The sequence below is a fragment of the Oncorhynchus gorbuscha genome, linkage group LG13 (assembly GCF_021184085.1).
Source record: "Oncorhynchus gorbuscha isolate QuinsamMale2020 ecotype Even-year linkage group LG13, OgorEven_v1.0, whole genome shotgun sequence".
Classification (NCBI taxonomy): domain Eukaryota; kingdom Metazoa; phylum Chordata; class Actinopteri; order Salmoniformes; family Salmonidae; genus Oncorhynchus; species Oncorhynchus gorbuscha.
Genome location: NC_060185.1, coordinates 17,524,586 through 17,544,962, shown reverse-complemented (window position 1 = coordinate 17,544,962; position 20,377 = coordinate 17,524,586).

The following is a 20,377-nucleotide window of genomic DNA, read 5'->3' as shown; positions in this document are numbered from 1 at the left end:
TCTGGGACAAGGTAGCACGTCCGGTGAACAGGCCATGGATTCATAGCGGCAGGCAGAACAGTTGAAACTGGAGCAGCAGCACGACCAGATGGACTGGGGACGGCCAGGTAGACCTGAGGCATGATCCTCGGACTCAGGTCCTCTGGGAGAGAGAGAATTAGACAAAGCATACTTAAATTCACACAAGACACCAGATAAGACAGGAGAATTACACCAGATATAACAGACTGACCCCCGTCACACAGACAATTGCAGCATAGATACTGAAGGCTGAGACAGGGGTGGGTCAGGGGCCACTGTGGCCCCGTACGACGATACCTCCGGACAGGGCCAACCAGGCAGGATAAGATCTCCTCCACTGCACAAGCCAGAGGGGGCGCAAAACTGTACAGGTAGATCCCGTCTGTGACTAAACCCACTCAAGTGACGCACCCCTCATAGGGATGGCATGAAGGAGCATTAGTAAGCCAGTGACTCAGCCCCTGTAATGTTTTATTTATTTATTTTTATTTCACCTTCACCAAGTTGAGAACAAGTTCTCATTTACAATTGCGACCTGGCCAAGATAAACCAAAGCAGTTCGATACATACAACAACACAGAGGTACACATAGAGTAAAACAAACACACAGTCAACAATACAGTAGAAAAATAAGTATATATACAATATGAGCAAATGGGGTGAGATAAGGGAGGTAAAGGCAAGAAAAGGCCATGGTGGCAAAGTAAATACAATATAACAAGTAAAATACTGGAATGGTAGATTTGCAGTGGAAGAATGTGCAAAGTAGAGATAGAAATAATGGGGTGCAAAGGAGCAAAATAAATAAATAAATACAGTAGGGGAGAGGTACAGTGGGGAGAACAAGTATTTGATACACTGCCGATTTTGCAGGTTTTCCTACTTACAAAGCATGTAGAGGTCTGTAATTTTTATCATAGGTACACTTCAACTGTGAGAGAGATGGAATCTAAAACAAAAATCCAGAAAATCACATTGTATGATTTTTAAGTTAATCATTTGCATTTTATTATATTCATTATATATCAGCCTCCGGATATATGGTTTCCAGTTTACATAGAGTCCAGTGAAGTTCCTTGAGGGCCGTCTTGGAGTTCGCTTGAGGAGGAATGTACACATCTGTGACTATACAGTGGTTCCTCCTTCAAAAGTTGTGTCATACTGCGGCACACCCTGCATGCTGCTGCAGCATTCTGTGGCACGTCATTTAATTCTCAGCCACTTCTTCTGTTACTGCAAATTATTGCTAGTTTGACCACCAGAGGGCATCTTTGAGAAGCATATGATAGTATTCCGTATTGGCATTACCAGAGAATGTAAAGCCTTTTTGGTAATAACATAGTATATGGGATTGATTTTAAGAAATGTGGCTTAATTAATTTGAATAATTTTACAGTATTTCCATTCAGAGTAAATTCAGACCGCTTCGCTTTCGGAGAGCACACTGGACGTTTGGGCTGAGGAGTAGGATTGACGTGAGCGTTCTGGCCTTACAACGGCAGTCTAGCACCCAAGCTAACGTTGGCTAGCTACTTCCAGACACAAATGATACCACTATGAACATTTACTCGCCCTAGCAGAGCTGGTAAGGCCTTTTTCGTACGGTGACTGTAAATGTGCTGCTGGAAACAATTGAATTACACTTTTTCCCAATGTTTACTGACACTGGCCATATTCAACGGGTGTTGAGCGCTCGTAAAATAATTATTATGCGCTCTGGTACACTCAGACGAGAGTGCTCTGAAATCCATGTAGATAGTAGGCTAGACACACATTTTTTAACAACGTTCTTTTCTGATAAAAACTAGTTCATTGTACCCGCCATGGAGCCCAGTTTCATAATATGACCATATTTCCTAGCTACTTGCCGTCATTCTGAAGTAATCGCAACATTTTAGTGCATAATTTTAGTGCAGTTTTCACCCTGCCAGCTCCTATTTCTGTTAAGCACCGTTGCACCAACTCGCCTTCCGAACAATCTATTCCCAGCTTATTGTTCTACGTCACAATGCTTTGCTATTGTTAGCAATGAAGCCTGCTCATGTTGTAAACAACAAAATGTAAACAACAAAAATAATATTGGAACTCTGTGGTCTTTCCATTGTTTACTATGGGGGAGATATATGCATATATGTCTATTTTGCCAAATATCTCGCAATGTGTATATTTAGATTTTTTTCAAGTCAGGAGTAACAGGTGTGAAAAGGCTAGCTAATTATCGGGGTGCACGCTAATAGTGTTTCAATAGGTGACATCATTTGCTCTGACACCTTGAAGTAGATGTTCCCCTTGCTTTGCAAGGGCTGTGGCTTTTGTGGAGCGATGGGTAATTATTCTTCGAGTGTGGCAGTTGTCTATGTGTGCAGAGGGTTCCTGGTTCGAGCCAGGTAGGGGTGAGGAGCGGGACGGAAGCAAAACTCTTACAATGGCACCATTTTAATCAGGAAAATCTCCTCTGTAATTATGTAAGTCTGGGCAGCGAGCTTGTTTGTCATCGATCGCTAGACCAGAAATAGTCAGAAGTTTTATTTTTTTCCCACAGTTGACACCATCGAGGTGCAGATGTTTACTTTCTACACAAGTCGTTTTTTGTTTTGTTTTGTCCGACGAGCAGATTGTAGGGGTAAAATAAAAAGCGATATATTTTAATGGAATTCTAAGCATCACTCCAGTCAAAACAGGCTCTGCGAATGATCAATTCCATTAATTTGCTATGGGCTCGCGCTAGTGTTCCAGTTTAGCCAACGTTCTTAAGCCGTTTTTCAGCCTTGGGTGAATTTTGACTCGTTCTATTGTCCAGCCTATAGAAAGCCAGAGCGAATTTACGAAAGCACCCGAATGTCCATTGAGAAAGCACAAAAGCTATACCATTTAGCTAAGCTAAGAATGACAAGAATAATCAAGTCAATAAGCGTTGGGTAGTTAGATAGCCTATAGTTAATATACTTGAAAGTTTGATGTATAACTACTAACGTTAGGTAGCTAGCTAACATACCGGTACATACTGCTGCAAGGTGCAACAAATTGCTGTTCCCATCTCATTCCTTTCCCTCTTCCACACGTCATCATTCTGCTCCTGAGTGGCTCGCTTGTGGGTGTGCTGGCAGCATCTTCGGTTATGCGTCAAGAATTGTGCACACAGTAGCATATAGGTATGAAGGTGTGGTTATTCACAGGCAAATTGTTATATGCTATGGAGGTACATTCGTGTCTTTTTGTCGAGAGCAAAATATTTTATTTTCAATCAAAAAGAATTGTTCTGAAAGCTATCTGTTGCTGCCAAGTCATAATTTCCCCGGGGGTTAGCCTTGCAATAACCAAGTGGTATGACACATAGCCCTCTATATTTAAAGGTTTCAAGTACACTTCGATAGGTGTCTGCGTCACATACAGTATCTTCTATTGACATTATCTTCTATTGTTTGTCCTCATGTGTCTGTTTTTCAGCATAAAGTACTCTGTAGTCACTTAGTGTGGAGGTGAGACTACACACACACAATAACAGTCTCTCTTCTTCTCTTCATCCCTCTCCCCCTTGTCCCTAAATCCTCTAGGTTATATCAGCTGTTTTGGTGAACCCCTCCTGCATCTGAACTGAAATCCGAGCAAGGGTTGCCTTCAGAGAGACATCAGAGATTGTAACCTTCATTGTTTCACGGAAACGTGGCTCAAGACAGTACGGTACAGCCAACTGGTTTCTTCATGCATTGCGCCGACAGAAACAAACATCTATCTGCTAAGAAGAAGAAGGGGGGGTATGCGTTATGATTAACGAAACGTGGTGTGATCATAACAACATACAGGAACTTAAGTCCTTTTGCTCACCTGACCTAGAATTTCTTACAATCAAATGTCGACCGCATTATCTACCAAGAGAATTATCTTTGATTATAATCACAGCCGTATATATCCCCCCCAAGCAGACACATTGATGGCCCTGAATGAACTTCATTGGACTCTATGTAAACTGGAATCCACATATCCTGAGGCTGCATTCATTGTAGCTGGGGACTTTAACAAGGCTAATCTGAAACAAGACTCCCTAAGTTTGATCAGTATATCAAATGCGCTACCTGTCTGGAAAAATTCCGGGACCATTGTTACTCTAACTTACGCGACACATACAACGCCCTGCCCCGCCCTCCTTTCAGAAAATCTGACCACGACTCCATTTTGTTGCTCCCAGCCTATAGACAAACAATAAAACAGGAAATTCCCGTGCTCAGGTCTGTTCAACGCTGGTCTGACCAATCTGATTCCACGCTTCAAGATTGCTTCGATCACGTGGATTGGGATATGTTCCGCATAGCGTCGGACAATAACATTGATGAATACGTTGATTTGGTGAGCGAGTTTATTAGCAAGTGCATCTGTGATGTTGTTCCCACAGCAACTACCTTCCCCAACCATAAACTGTGGATTCATGGAAGCATTCGTGCAAAACTGAAAGCGCGAACCACTTCAGGGCAAGGTGACCGGAAACATGACCTAATACAAACAGTGTAGCTATTCCCTCCGCAAGGCAATCAAACAAGCTAAGCGTCAGTATAGAGACAAAGTAGAGACTCAGACACAAGAGGTATGTGGCAGGGTCTACAGTCAATCACAACTACAAAACTAAAACCAGCCACGTCGTGGACTACAATGTCCTGCTCCCAGACAAACTAAACAACTTCTTTGCTCGCTTTGAGGACAATTACAGTGCCAACGACACGGCCCGCTACCAAAACCTGTGGGTTATTCTTCACCGCAGCCAACGTGAGTAAAGCATTTAAACGTGTTAACCCTCGCAAGGCTGATGGCACAGACGGCATCCCTAGCCTTGTCTTCAGAGCATGCGCAGACCAGCTGGCTGGTGTGTTTACGGATATATTCAATCTATCCTTATCCCAGTCTTCTGTTCCCACATCCCAAGAAAGCTAAGGTAACTGAGCTAAATGACTATCGCCCCATGGCACTCACCTCCATCATCATGAAGTGCTTTGAGACACTAGTCAAGGATCATATCACCTCCACCCTACCTGACACATTCTAGACCCACTTCAATTTGCTTACCGCCACAATTGGTCCACAGACGATGCAATCGCAGTCACACTGCACACTGCCCTAACCCATCTGGACAAGAGGAATACCTATGTAAGAATGCTGTTCAACAACTAAAGCTCAGCATTTAACATCATAATACCCTCCAAACTCATCATTAAGCTCGAGACCCTGGGTCTCAACCCCGCCCTGTGCAACTGGGTCCTGAACTTCCTGACACGCCGCCCCCAGGTGGTGAGGGCAGGAAACAACATCTCCACCCCGCTGATCCTCAACACTGGGCCCCCACAAGCGTGCGTTCTCAGCCCTCTCCTGTGCTCCCTGTTGACCCATGACTGCGTGGCCATGCACGCCTCCAACTCAATCATCAAGTTTGCAGACGACACTACAGTGGTAGGCTTGATCACCAACAATGACGAGACAGCCTACAGGGAGGAGGTGAGGGCCCTCGGAATGTGGTGTCAGGAAAATAACCTCACACTCAACATCAACAAAACAAAGGAGATGATCGTGGACTTCAGTAAACAGCAGAGGGAGCACCCCCCTATCCACATCGACGGGACAGTAGTGGAAAAGGTTTAAGTTCCTCGGCGTACACATCACGGACAAACTGAAATGGTCCACCCACACAGACAGCGTGGTGAAGAAGGCACAACAGAGGCTCTTCAACCTCAGGAGGCTGAAGAAATTTGGCTTGTCACCAAAATCACTCACAATCTTTTACAGATGCACAATCAAGATGATCCTTTCGGGCTGTATCACCGCCTGTTACGGCAACTGCTCCGCCCACAACCGTAAGGCTTTCCAGAGGGTAGTGAGATCTGCACAACCCATCACCGGGGGAAAACTACCTGCTCTCCAGGGCACCTACCGATATCACAGGAAGGCCAAAAAGATCATCAAGGACAACAACCACCTGAGCCACTGCCTGTTCACCCCGCTTTTCATCCAGAAGGTGAGGTCAGAACACGTGCAACAAAGCTGGGACCGAGAGACTGAAAAACAGCTTCTATCTCATGGCCATCAGAAGGTTAGGCAGCCATCAATAACATTGAGTGGCTGCTGCCAACATACTGACTCAATCTCTAGCCACTTTAATAATTAAAAATTGGATGTAATAAATGTATCACTAGTCACGTTAAACTATGTCACTTTATGTAATGCTTACATACCCTACACTACTCATCTCATTTGTATATACTGTACTCTATACCATCTACTGCCTCTTTCCTATGCCGTTCGGCCATCGCTCATCCATGTATATTTTTATGTACATATTCTTATTCATTCCTTTACACTTGTGTGTAAAAGGTAGTTGTTGTGAAATTGTTAGATTACTTGTTAGATATTACTGCATGGTCGGAACTAGAAGCACAAGCATTTCGCTACACTCACATTAACAGCTGCTAACCGTGTGTTGTTAAATTGTATAATTGTAATGTATACATGCGGACACAGCATCATTCAAATAATGGAGTTTGATATGACTGAAAAATAATGTCTCAGAGATTCATACCTGAATTGCATCTCTTTTTTTGCCAAGGAAGAGTACATGATCAGTGAATATATTCAATGTACAGGCTACAATGTGGGAATCTCATGTGTGGTAATAACTACAGTACATGTGTATATAGGACTTGCAACCTTGGCACAATAAAGTTATTATATTCTACTCTATCCATAGGCTTCATTAATGCCATTCAGACTTGAAGGTGATACAACAACTATGATAGCTGAGGTTTATAGATTGGTATGAATATTAGTTCAGAACCTAACGTTTTAGGGTCCATAGACACATTGGCTACATACGGTAGATACCTGCACATCCATAGGCATACAGTTATTTTTATCCTACACTACACAATAAGCAAGTAAAGAGTTAGCTAGCTATGTTACTTCAGCTGCATTGCAAGGCAAGCTTACACAATTGTACATTCAGTTTTCAGTAAATACTTTAGCTAGCTAGATTCTTTACACAACTTACAAAACCATTCTCCTAACACTAACTAGCTGGCTAATGTTAGCAGGTTAGATAACTTGCGAAATAGCGATTTTCATGAATTAACTTTATGACAAAAAAATATGCACAAACATTTGTCTCTACATTAACTAGCATATATTCCTCTCAATTGTACATTTTTTGTTTGACTCATTATGACATTATAACAACTTACATCAACTTACATTGGAACCACTTGATATGATTGGTCATATAAAAACCTTGGGGCCCAAATGCATAATGAGTGCCCTAACACCCCCTTGTGGTGGTCTGGAGCAATGAAACCGTGACACTAGGTACCTCTAAATCCCGTGGTGCAAGTTCGCAACTTTTGGAGGTTCCACTGTAACTGACGAGAATTCTCTTGGTAGGTAAAATGGCCGGCATTTGATTGGAAGTCATTCTAGGTCGGGTGAGCAGAATGACTTGAGTTCTTGTATGTTGTTATGATTACACCATGACTTGTTAATCATAAGGCATACACCCCCGCTCTTCCTCTTCCCAGACAGGTGTTTATCTCTGTCGGCGTGATGCATGGAGAAGCCCGGTACCGATTCCAACAACATTTCCCGAGAGAGCCATGTTTCTGTGAAACAGAGAATGTTACAATCTCTGATGTCTCTCTGGAAGGCAAACCTTGCTCATATTTGGTCTACCTTGTCGTCAAGAGACTGGACATTGGCAAGTAGTATACTCAGGAGTGGTGAGCGATGTGCAAGTCAGCGGAGCCTTCTGCGGCGTTGTTGTTTTGGGTCGCCTACTGGGATCAGATCCAATGTCCTGGGTAATGGTCCGAACAGAGGATCCGCCTCAGGAAAGTCATATTCCTGGTCGTAATGTTGGTAAATTGACATTGCTCTAAAATTCAATAGTTCTTCTCGGCTGTATGTAATAACACTTAAAGTTTCCTGGGGTAACAATGTAAGAAATAATACATACATTTAAAAAATACTGCATAGTTTCTGAAGAACGGGAAGTGAGGCGACCATATCTGTCGGCCTCATTTCATACAGCCTGTCTCTTTCAATAAGGGAGGAGGTCTTTATTCTAGTGAGATTTCTAAAGCGAACACCGCCATCTTTAGATCTACTAAACCTAGATCGAGACACAGACATGGTCTCAATGGGGATAGCTGAAATGACTACATGGACTGTGCTCGTCACAGACTCCACTATGCTGGCATGCTGGCTCACTGCACCTTATCTCATTGTGGAGCTAGAGGAGTTAGAGCCGTGTCAATGTTCATAGATAAGATGAGAGCACCCAGATAGGAGGCCAGTCTTGGTCCTGTTCGTGGGTGAGTCCCAGAAAGAGGGCAAATTATCTGCAAATTCTATCTTTTGGGAGGGGCAGAAAATAGTTTTCAGCCAGTGATTGAGTTGTGAGACTCTTCTGTTGAGCTCATCACTCCCCCTTACTGGGAGGAGGGCAGAGACAATTACTAAATGCCGACTTCTTTCTAGCTGATTTACACACTGAAGCTATGTTGCACTTGGTGACCTCTGACTGTTTCATCCTAACATCGTTTGTGCCAACATCGATAACAATAACCCTTTTCTCTCTACACTCTACACCAGTTTTAGCCTCAGCCTCACGTCAGTAGCCCTGCCCCCTGGTAAACAGGGTATAATCGCTGGATGATTATTTTTAAGTCTAATATTGTGGGTAATGGATTTGCCAATGACTAGGGTCTTCAATTTCTCAGAGTTAATGGTGGGAGGCTTCATCATATCAGACCCCGTAACGGGTGGAGGAAAACCTGAGAATGCTCGGCCTCTGACTCTGTGTAGAACCGTTTCAAAGTTTCTGTCGGCTGAATGAACGACTCCAGTTGAGCATGCCGACAGCATTTCTTTCCAGTAGCCATGAGAAAGTTGTCTGGCTCCGGCAGCAGGTGCGGCGGTATTTATACTACTATGTATACTACTATTTACTTATTGGTGGCACAGATGCTCTGTCATCCTTTCCTACACTTAAATTTCCCTTGCCTAACGATTACATCTGAAGATGGGCTTGCAGCATGGCTATCCTCGCCATAAGGCGATACATTTCCTGTATATCATGAGTACAGCGACTGCAATTGGATGGCATAATGTTACTACTTAGCTTTTTGGGCTGGTGAAGATCCTGTAGAACATGTCCAGATAAATCTTCCAAGGTTAAAAAGTTGAATGAAAACATTTGAAAGTGGAAAAATATTAAATGACATGGAATAAATTTTTAATAGTAAAAATCCGCTAAGTTTGGCAGATAGCCATCAGAGTAAAGACAAGCACGGCAGCACTGAGACAAGTCCTGAAAACAGAGACGGTATCAATGCGCCATCTGCTGCTTTTCCAAGTTGAAATATCCATTGAAGTGGTCTACCTATTGTCAATTCATTAGCTGAAGTGTTTTTATCCAAAAACTGGAAGAAAAGTAGATAAGGAATCACAAAATGTAGAATTTTCAAAGAAAAATGGACCATTTTACGTAAAAAAAACATTGCCAGTTTATTTACAGAGATGCACGGAAAACCTTTGTGCTTGGTTGTTTGCAACAAGTTTCGGTATTGAAGGAATATAATATTCGACTCCACTGGACTCATCACAGCGAAAAATATGACAGCTTAGATGGACAACTGAGGAAGAGATAAGATTATCTATCATATCTTTAATCTGGTTGAGAGGAATGGCAGTCAACTTTCATCCAGAGCCAAAGTCAGTGAAGCAGCGGCCAGCTACCTGGTTCTATCAGCAGACCTATTAGCATGCTGCCAGCTCTTCCGAAAGTGACTTTGTTAAAATACAATGATGAGGGCTAATATAAATACTATGCATGCCAGTGTCTTTTGCCAATATTAGCCTGACTGAGGAATACATGGTCGGAAAGAAAGCAGGTGTCATTAAGTTCAAAGACAAATTGTACAAGCCCTTAATGGAGGAGATCTGACTGGACATTTCACTGTATTTTTTTCACAGCACCAGGAGGCATTGTGTTGCAAGTCGCAAATGAAAATGGACCACGTCATGGAGGTGGTTGTTCGCACTGTAAATTTCATCCGGTCCAGAGGTCTGAACCATCGTCAGTTTGACAAACTTCTCAGCGACAGCAACATTACCCACAGCCTGCCATACCACACTGAAGTGAGATGGTTAAGCCGAGGCGCTGTGCTGAGGCATTTCTTTGATCTACAGAACAAATCGGACAGTTCATGGAGAAAAAAAAACCAGTTGGAATTATAATCTCAGGAATGGCTAACAAATAATTATTCTTGGTTGATATTACTGAACACTTGAACAATCTGAACAAAATGTTGCAAGGCTGCAAAAAAGTTGTCACACAGTTTTCTGACAACATACATGCATTTAAGTTGAAGCTGACTTTGTGGGAGATGCAATGTTCAAATGGCAACCCTGCTCATTTTTGTGTCTGAGAATGAGTGTGACCAGACCTGATGCGGACATGAAACGGTACAAAGACAAAATTGCAGGACTACTGCGGGAGTTTGAGAAACGTAACGGCTTATCAGTAAGACCAATAGTCTGGGCTAAATTGGTTTAGGAACCGATTCAGATATTTGGTGAACTTGAGACAGAATACAGTTTTTCGATACCTTTCACAGTTAAAGCTTCTGATCTGAGGAAGGAAATTCAGCTAGAGATAATTGATTTGCAGTGTGATGCAGATTTGAAATGCAAATTTGCCATTTTAGGTCTGGACAGATTTTATCAGTATCTACTACCCTTGGAGGGTAACTTGGAAATTAACAGCCCTGGCTGCTAAAATTTTGTGCATGTTTGGGAGGACCTACCATTGTGACCAAATTTTCTCAGTGATGAATATCAATAAAACAAAAATGCGTTCAAGGCTCACAAACAAGCACTTAAATGACATTCTGAAAGTGACAGCTAGTCAGGACATGACACCTGGTGTTGATGCACTTGTACAGGCCAAAAGATGCCAAGTTTCAGGTACAAATACAAGTCCAGACTAGACTAACACCTTTAAAATGCTGCCTTAGATACTGTTTGCATTGAAAGAATACAGCTCTGTGAAGATGAATCCTTACTGTGGTGATTTAAAAAATGTGCACTTTAATGTTAGTCAGCAGCTTCAAAACAAAAGTTGTGTGATGGAATTCTACTGTTCATACAACTCCATAAATTTTCAGTATGTATTGTATGTGTATGTATGTTTCATGTATGAAGTTTACAGATTTACAGGACAGGCAACACTTTCTTCATTACACATTTAAAATCACTCTCCTTAGTTTGTAAGGTGTACACCACAGGATTACATTTAGATTTTATATGCGTATGTGTACAGTGGTTTAAAAATTCCTTTCTTTAAAAGTCTCATTTAATCTTAAAGTGCATTACTATATTTTTCAGTACTGGGAATTAAAGTTTTGTGCCTTTGTACAATCAGACTGGGATCAGTTGCTATGCATATTTGTGAATGATAAAACCAGCAATTGCACATTTGTCTAAGGAAATATGAGGTGGACACCAGAAATGTTTTGTAAAAGGATAGTTCATTAAATTTCAATATTTTCCTAATGTTCTACTGGCTTCTTTACACCAAAACAAAGGAAAGACATGACTATTTTGGTTATTTATAGCAGAGTATGGTATAATTTTAATGGTCACCAGCCCACTTGACATCTCCTACTGGGCCGTATGTGGCCCACGATGGAAATGAGTTTGACTACTGGGTAGAACCATGTCCAGATAAGCACACCAGGTTAAAAGTTTAATGAAAACATTTGAGCGATGGAAAATATTAAATGTTTTAGTAAATGTATTAATAGTAAAAACCTAAGTTTGGCAGATAGCCAAGTAACAAGGGCCATGGACACCAGCAGCACGGAGACAAGTCCTTTAGTTGACTGGGCGGAGCTAGGGCCATGACACCAAGTAAGAAATATCCATTGAAGTGGTCAAGTTATTGTCAATTGTTTACTGGGTTTTTAGGCAAAAACTGGAAGAAAAACACCACAGATCCTTTAGGTTTTAATGGGACAAAATCATGGATGGACACAGCACATTTGAATCACTTTCATTACAAAGTAGGCAAACTTAGGCAGGAAATGTCAACAACTAACAGGAGCCATTTTACTTACTATGCATAAAAAAACCACAGGACATTGCCAGTTTGAATTATGTAAAGTTACACCAGCAGGTTGAACAACTTATTAGTTACTGGATCAATAATGCAAACCTCTACTGGGATTGACAGCTTAGATGGAAAGCTACTGAGGATGGTAGCTGAATCTATAGCCACTCCTATCTATCATATCTTTAATCTGGGAGAGGAATGGACACCAGTTCTCCGCTACTCAACAGTGGTAAAGCACACCACTGGTTCTTACTACTGGGAGCAGACCATCACCAGCACACCAGCTCTTTTAGAAAGCTACTGACCAAATACAATGTTATCCGAGGGCTAATATAAATACATGGACACCAGCACACTCTTGGCCAAGAGTTGAGGGAGAGACTGAGTGCATCACACCACGGACTTTTTAAAAGAAACATTCATTATGTAGAAAATTCCTAATTGTTTGCATAGGCCACTTACACCAGCTCTGACACACACACTTACCCCACTAGACATGCCACCAGGGTTTTTTTCACAGTCCCCAAATCCAGAACAAATTCAAGATACTCGTATAGTTTATAAAGAGCCATTATTGCATGGACACCCTTCCATCTCATATTGCTCAAATGAACAGCAAACCTGGTTTAACAAAACAGATAAACAACACCTCACAGCACAACGACTCTTTTGACTAGATAGTTTGTGTGTATGTATTTTAAATCAAATCACATTTTATTTTTCACATACCCAAACACAACAGTGAAACCTTACAGTGAAATGCTTACTACCAAGCCACCAACCAAAAATGCACTTTTAATAAAATACCCCCAAAAAGTATGAGATAACAAATAATTAAAGATCAGCAGTAAACTACTGGGAGCAGGGCCATGGGGGAACCAGCACACCACAATGTGGGGACGACACCATGGACACCAGCAAGGTATTGACTATGTAGGGGCCATGGACACCAGCCATTTTTTTATTGATGTAGTTCTGTCCTTGAGCTGTTCTTGTGTATAAATGGCCACTTCTGTATAATGTCATGGACACCAGCACACCACGTGGACTCTTTTAAGAGTACTACTGGGACGAAGGGCCATGGGGATCCAATAAAATACCAAATGTTAACTAAATTAGTTTAGGGCTGAGAGAACCGATGGGCTGTGCTGGGACGGGGCCAGACAGAAAATTGATTCAGGAGAGCAGGGCTGGTATCTGATCAGAGTCACCACGTTCTTTTTTACTACTGGGACGATAGATCCATGCATTTTACAACAGCATACATGGACTACTTGTGTTTACTGAGGAGAGAGTTGAAGACAGAGAGAAGGAAAGAGAGACAGAGTGAAAGAATGAGTTAAACTGAACTGACAATGATTGAAATGAAGAGTTGTTTCAGCCATTTTAGCAACAGTGATGTTACATTTTCTATAAGACAACTGGGACCCTTGGAGAGGGCCAACTGGACACCATCACCACTTTGGACTTCTAACATTTGACCTTTCTACTGAGGTGGGGGAGGACATGGACACCAGCACACAAACATCTGAGTAGAGGTACTGGGGGGGAGGGAGATGAAGATAGAACCAGCACAAATGGGAATACTCTGAGGGGCTTACTACTGGGGCAAAGACTCTCAGGACAAACCAGGGACACCCACAATCACACGTAGATTACTACTGCTGTGTGGATGTTGGAAACCTGAGGAGTTATTGAAAAGAGTCACATCTCCTTGTTTATTAATAACACTGGGAAGACCTGACCATGGACATTTACTGTCATAACAAGTATAAATGTTTAGTACACACAGATACACACACACCGATGTGTTGTGGACATGGGCCATGGACACCAGCACACCAATGGTAAGACATCCCTTTGACCTACTATGGGCGATCTAATCATTCTGAGATGCCAGCCACCACGGATCAATACATGAATACATCAAACAGAGCTCCCATTACTACTGACCATGGACACCAGCACACCACGGACTCTTTTAGTTACTACTGGGACGATACTACTGGGCCATGGACACCAGCACACCACGGACTCTTTTAGTTACTACTGGGACGATAGGGCCATGGACACCAGCACACCACGGACTCTTTTAGTTACTACTGGGACGATAGGGCCATGGACACCAGCACACCACGGACTCTTTTAGTTACTACTGGGACGATAGGGCCATGGACACCAGCACACCACGGACTCTTTTAGTTACTACTGGGACGATAGGGCCATGGACACCAGCACACCAAAGACTCTTTTAGTTACTACTGGGGCGATAGGGCCATGGACACCAGCACACCACGGACTCTTTTAGTTACTACTGGGACGATAGGGCCATGGACACCAGCACACCACGGACTCTTTTAGTTACTACTGGGGCGATAGGGCCATGGACACCAGCACACCACGGACTCTTTTAGTTACTACTGGGACGATAGGACCATGGACACCAGCACACCACAGACTCTTTTACTTACTACTGGGACGATAGGGCCATGGACACCAGCACACCACGGACTCTTTTACTTACTACTGGGACGATAGGGCCATGGACACCAGCACACCACGGACTCTTTTAGTTACTACTGGGACGATAGGGCCATGGACACCAGCACACCATGGACTCTTTTAGTTACTACTGGGACGACAGGGCCATGGACACCAGCACACAACAGACTCATGTAGTTACTACTGGGACGACAGGGCCATGGACACCAGCACACAACAGACTCATGTAGTTACTACTGGGGCGATAGGGCCATGGACACCAGCACACAACAGACTCTTTTAGTTACTACTGGGACGATAGGACCATGGACACCAGCACACCATGGACTCTTTTAGTTACTACTGGGACGACAGGGCCATGGACACCAGCACACAACAGACTCATGTAGTTACTACTGGGACGACAGGGCCATGGACACCAGCACACCACAGACTCTTTTAGTTACTACTGGGACGACAGGGCCATGGACACCAGCACACCACAGACTCTTTTAGTTACTACTGGGACGACAGGGCCATGGACACCAGCACACCACGGACTCTTTTAGTTACTACTGGGACGACAGGGCCATGGACACCAGCACACCACGGACTCTTTTAGTTACTACTGGGACGATAGGGCCATGGACACCAGCACACCACGGACTCTTTTAGTTACTACTGGGACGATAGGGCCATGGACACCAGCACACCACGGACTCTTTTAGTTACTACTGGGACGATAGGGCCATGGACACCAGCACACCACGGACTCTTTTAGTTACTACTGGGACGATAGGACCATGGACACCAGCACACCACGGACTCTTTTACTTACTACTGGGACGATAGGGCCATGGACACCAGCACACCACGGACTCTTTTACTTACTACTGGGACGATAGGGCCATGGACACCAGCACACCACGGACTCTTTTAGTTACTACTGGGACGACAGGGCCATGGACACCAGCACACAACAGACTCATGTAGTTACTACTGGGACGACAGGGCCATGGACACCAGCACACCACAGACTCTTTTAGTTACTACTGGGACGACAGGGCCATGGACACCAGCACACCAAAGACTCTTTTAGTTACTACTGGGGCGATAGGGCCATGGACACCAGCACACCACGGACTCTTTTAGTTACTACTGGGACGATAGGGCCATGGACACCAGCACACCACGGACTCTTTTAGTTACTACTGGGGCGATAGGGCCATGGACACCAGCACACCACGGACTCTTTTAGTTACTACTGGGGCGATAGGGCCATGGACACCAGCACACCACGGACTCTTTTAGTTACTACTGGGACGATAGGACCATGGACACCAGCACACCACGGACTCTTTTACTTACTACTGGGACGATAGGGCCATGGACACCAGCACACCACGGACTCTTTTACTTACTACTGGGACGATAGGGCCATGGACACCAGCACACCACGGACTCTTTTAGTTACTACTGGGACGATAGGGCCATGGACACCAGCACACCATGGACTCTTTTAGTTACTACTGGGACGACAGGGCCATGGACACCAGCACACAACAGACTCTTTTAGTTACTACTGGGACGATAGGACCATGGACACCAGCACACCATGGACTCTTTTAGTTACTACTGGGACGACAGGGCCATGGACACCAGCACACAACAGACTCATTAGTTACTACTGGGACGACAGGGCCATGGACACCAGCACACCACAGACTCTTTTAGTTACTACTGGGACGACAGGGCCATGGACACCAGCACACCACGGACTCTTTTAGTTACTACTGGGACGACAGGGCCATGGACACCAGCACACCACGGACTCTTTTAGTTACTACTGGGACGACAGGGCCATGGACACCAGCACATCACGGACTCTTTTAGTTACTACTGGGACGATAGGGCCATGGACACCAGCACACCACGGACTCTTTTAGTTACTACTGGGGCGATAGGGCCATGGACACCAGCACACCACGGACTCTTTTAGTTACTACTGGGGCGATAGGGCCATGGACACCAGCACACCACGGACTCTTTTAGTTACTACTGGGACGATAGGACCATGGACACCAGCACACCACGGACTCTTTTACTTACTACTGGGACGATAGGGCCATGGACACCAGCACACCACGGACTCTTTTACTTACTACTGGGACGATAGGGCCATGGACACCAGCACACCACGGACTCTTTTAGTTACTACTGGGACGATAGGGCCATGGACACCAGCACACCATGGACTCTTTTAGTTACTACTGGGACGACAGGGCCATGGACACCAGCACACAACAGACTCATGTAGTTACTACTGGGACGACAGGGCCATGGACACCAGCACACAACAGACTCATGTAGTTACTACTGGGGCGATAGGGCCATGGACACCAGCACACAACAGACTCTTTTAGTTACTACTGGGACGATAGGACCATGGACACCAGCACACCATGGACTCTTTTAGTTACTACTGGGACGACAGGGCCATGGACACCAGCACACAACAGACTCATGTAGTTACTACTGGGACGACAGGGCCATGGACACCAGCACACCACAGACTCTTTTAGTTACTACTGGGATGACAGGGCCATGGACACCAGCACACCACGGACTCTTTTAGTTACTACTGGGACGACAGGGCCATGGACACCAGCACACCACGGACTCTTTTAGTTACTACTGGGACGACAGGGCCATGGACACCAGCACACAACAGACTCATGTAGTTACTACTGGGACGACAGGGCCATGGACACCAGCACACCACAGACTCTTTTAGTTACTACTGGGACGACAGGGCCATGGACACCAGCACACAACAGACTCATGTAGTTACTACTGGGACTACAGGGACAGGGACACTAGTCTGGTCAAACTCATCTAGTTACCACTGGGACAATAGGGACATGGTCACCAGTCTGGACAAACTCATCTAGTTACCACTGGGACGATAGGGACATGGACACCAGTCTGGACACACTCATCTAGTTACCACTGGGACAACAGGGACATGGTCACCAGTCTGGACAAACTCATCTATTTACCACTGGGACAATAGGGACATGGTCACCAGTCTGGACAAACTCATCTAGTTACCACTGGGACGATAGGGACATGGACACCAGTCTGGACACACTCATCTAGTTACCACTGAGACTATGTCAGATATGTCTGGAAGTCATCAGTTAAAGACTATCCCTTACTCTACATGTGGTAGAGAGATGGGGAATGCACACAGACTCTTTTAGTTACTGAGCAGCGTTTAGGAGTCGGGCCATGGATCCCCACATCTCCTCAGAACAGACACCTGGGACCCACAGGCCCCAACTCCATCCCCAGGCTAAATGTACCTACTCTGCTGCTGATCAGGAGGGATGGTGAGCCTTGCTGTGACTCACATTCATTCCCCTCCTTAGCTGGTGTGTATGTGCACCAGCACACCACAGAGCTCATCCCAGTTCCACAGCACAGTAGGTGGATTGCAGATGTTGGTATGGTGATCTCCTTTAGTTACAACTCGTGACAGACCTCCAGCTAGGGACCATACACCAGAACACCGACAGACCAGAATACACTGGAACAATAAGGCCAGACCAGAATACACCAGGACAATGAGACAGACCAGAATACACCAGAACACCGACAGACCAGAATACTGGGACCAGAACAATAAGACAGACCAGAACACACCAGAACAATAAGACAGGGACCAGAATACACCAGAACACCGACAGACCAGAACACTACTGGAACAATAAGACAGACACAGAACACACCAGAACAATAAGACAGACCAGAATACATCAGAACAATAAGACAGACCAGAACACACCAGAACAATAAGACAGACCAGAATACACCAGAACAATAAGACAGACCAGAACACACTCAGAACAATAAGACAGACCAGAATACATCAGAACAATAAGACAGACTAGGGACACAGGGCCAGAACAATAAGACAGACCAGAATACACCAGAACAATGAGACAGACCAGAACACACCAGAACAATGAGACAGACCAGAACACACCAGAACACTCGAGTTACTACAGCAGAACACACCAGAACCCCGACAGACCAGAATACACCGGAACAATAAGACAGACCAGGATACACCAGAACAATGACAGACCAGGATACACCAGAACACCGACAGACCAGAACACCGACAGACCACTGGGACACCAGAACACCGACAGTGTTGTAGAGTCTCATCTTTATGTAGTGTTGTGGAGTCTGGACACACTCATGTAGTGTTGTGGTGTCTCTAGGGATGTAGTGTTGTGGAGTCTCATCTCTTATGGGACAATAGTGTTTTGGTCTCTCTGGATGTAGTATTGTGTTGTCCACTGGGATGTAGTGACATGGTCAGTCAGTCTGGACAAACTATCTAGTTTGTGGAGTCTAGGGACATGGACAGTGTTGTGGAGTCTCTCTATATGCAGTGTTGTGGAGTCTCTTATATGCAGTGTTGTGGAGTCTCTCATTTATGTAGTGTTGTGGAGTCTCTCTGATGCAGTGTTGTGGAGTCTCTCTATATGCAGTGTTGTGGAGTCTCTCTTTATGTAGTGTTGTGGTGTCTCTCTTTATGTAGTGTTGTGGAGTCTCTCTTTATGTGGTGTTGTGGAGTCTCTCTATATGTAGTGTTGTGGAGTCTCTCTTTATGTAGTGTTGTAGAGTCTCTCTATATGTAGTGTTGTGTTGTCACTCTTTATGACCAGTGTTGTGGAGTCTCAATAATGCAGTGTTGTGGAGTCTCCAGGACAATGTAGTGTCCAGGATCTCTCAGAATGTAGTGTTGTGGAGTCTCCATGTAGTGTTGTGGTGTCTCTCTTTATGTAGTGTTGTGGAGTCTCAGATATGCAGTGTTGTTGAAGTCTCTCTATATGTAGTGTTGTGGAGTCTCTCTATATGCAGTGTTGTGGAGTCTCTCTATATGTAGTGTTGTGGAGTCTCTCTATATGTAGTGTTGTGGAGTCTCTCTATATGTAGTGTTGTGTTGTCTCTCTTGATGTAGTGTTGTGGTGTCTCTCTATATGTAGTGTTGTGTTGTCTCTCTATATGTAGTGTTGTGTTGTCTCTCTATATGTAGTGTTGTGTTGTCTCTCTTGATGTAGTGTTGTGTTGTCTCTCTATATGTAGTGTTGTGTTGTCTCTCTATATGTAGTGTTGTGTTGTCTCTCTTGATGTAGTGTTGTGTTGTCTCTCTATATGTAGTGTTGTGGAGTCTCTCTATATGTAGTGTTGTGGAGTCTCTCTATATGTAGTGTTGTGTTGTCTCTCTTGATGTAGTGTTGTGGTGTCTCTCTATATATAGTGTTGTGGAGTCTCTCTTTATGTAGTGTTGTGGAGTCTCTCTATTTGTAGTGTTGTGGAGTCTCTCTTTATGTAGTGTTGTGGAGTCTCTCTATATGCAGTGTTGTGGAGTCTCTCTATATGTAGTGTTGTGTTGTCTCTCTTATGTAGTGTTGTGTTGTCTCTCTATATGTAGTGTTGTGGAGTCTCTCTTGATGTAGTGTTGTGTTGTCTCTCTATATGTAGTGTTGTGTTGTCTCTCTATATGTAGTGGTGTGTTGTCTCTCTTGATGTAGTGTTGTGGAGTCTCTCTATATGTAGTGTTGTGTTGTCTCTCTATATGTAGTGTTGTGGAGTCTCTCTATATGTAGTGTTGTGGAGTCTCTCTATATGTAGCGTTGTGTTGTCTCTCTTGATGTA